A 965-nucleotide genomic window follows, 5' to 3' on the forward strand; every position below is an offset into this window, starting at 1 on the left:
GTAGCTGTTAAAAAAAGAAGAAAACAAACCTCAAGCAGGTGCTAAGTAAATGTCGGGCCTGAGCCTGAGCCTGTCACTCCACGCCACCCCCAGATTACCCTGCAGCGGGGAGGGCGGCTCCTTCCCCTCCTCCTGGTTGTAGCTTAAGCGCCACCTCCTCGGGGGAGCCCGCCCTGCCTGCCTGAGCAGCCCCCGCCCCTTGCTGCCCTGGTCACCCCCACCCCTCTCTGAATTCACCTTCTCCGTTCATTAGGCCTTTTCTGCCTTATTCACTACCACGCTGCCAGGAGGGTGCTGGCCCCACAGGAGGCATCAACACGTGTTTGTTTTCGTTTGGTTGTTTTTTTGGAGGCTGGCCGGGACAGGGATCGAACCTGGGACCTTGGTGTCATCAGCACCACACTCTAACCACCTGAGCTACCCAGCCAGCCCCGCACCTGTTTGTTGGAAAAAAACAGATGCATGAAGCGGCCTGTGTCAGGGTCTAGCCCGCCCATCACCCCAGCTTCCTACCTTGAGTTTGGGATCAGCCTGTGGCTTCCTGGGTCTTGCTGTGAAGGTCTTTAGAGCATGTCCTTGTCCTCTCACTCTGCAGATGCTCTGGGGTCAAGTCTCAGTTCTTTGGAGAGGTGGACAGATGGACAGACAACAGGAAGGAAGGACAGACAGCTCCAGGTCAAGCAGGGCAACGTCCTGTAAGAAAGGAAGGGCAGGTTCAAGAGGGCATGGCAACCATTGCATCCTTTAATCTTCCTGACCTCACTCTCCCCATCTATAAAATGGGTACAACTCCACCTCCGTACAGATGAGGGATTCAAGCAGATATGGAGTAAGGGCCCCTTGTGGTGCTGAGCGGGGCACTAGCCTCAAGGTATTTACATTCAACGGCCTAAAAACACTTCCTTCTGGTCTGGGAATCTCACTGGAGCGGGACATTAAAGTGAAGATAGTCCCTATTTTTTTTT

General features: G+C 54.2%; 1 non-coding gene across 1 annotated transcript; it reads right to left on the minus strand.

The window, feature by feature from the left end:
- Positions 1–353: 353 nt before the first annotated feature.
- TRNAI-GAU lies at positions 354–427 on the minus strand. The gene has a single exon. It is a non-coding gene; the product is annotated as a tRNA-Ile (tRNA).
- Positions 428–965: the final 538 nt, after the last annotated feature.

This window comes from Galeopterus variegatus, unplaced genomic scaffold, assembly GCF_000696425.1.
Source record: "Galeopterus variegatus unplaced genomic scaffold, G_variegatus-3.0.2 Scaffold85648, whole genome shotgun sequence".
Lineage (NCBI taxonomy): Eukaryota > Metazoa > Chordata > Mammalia > Dermoptera > Cynocephalidae > Galeopterus > Galeopterus variegatus.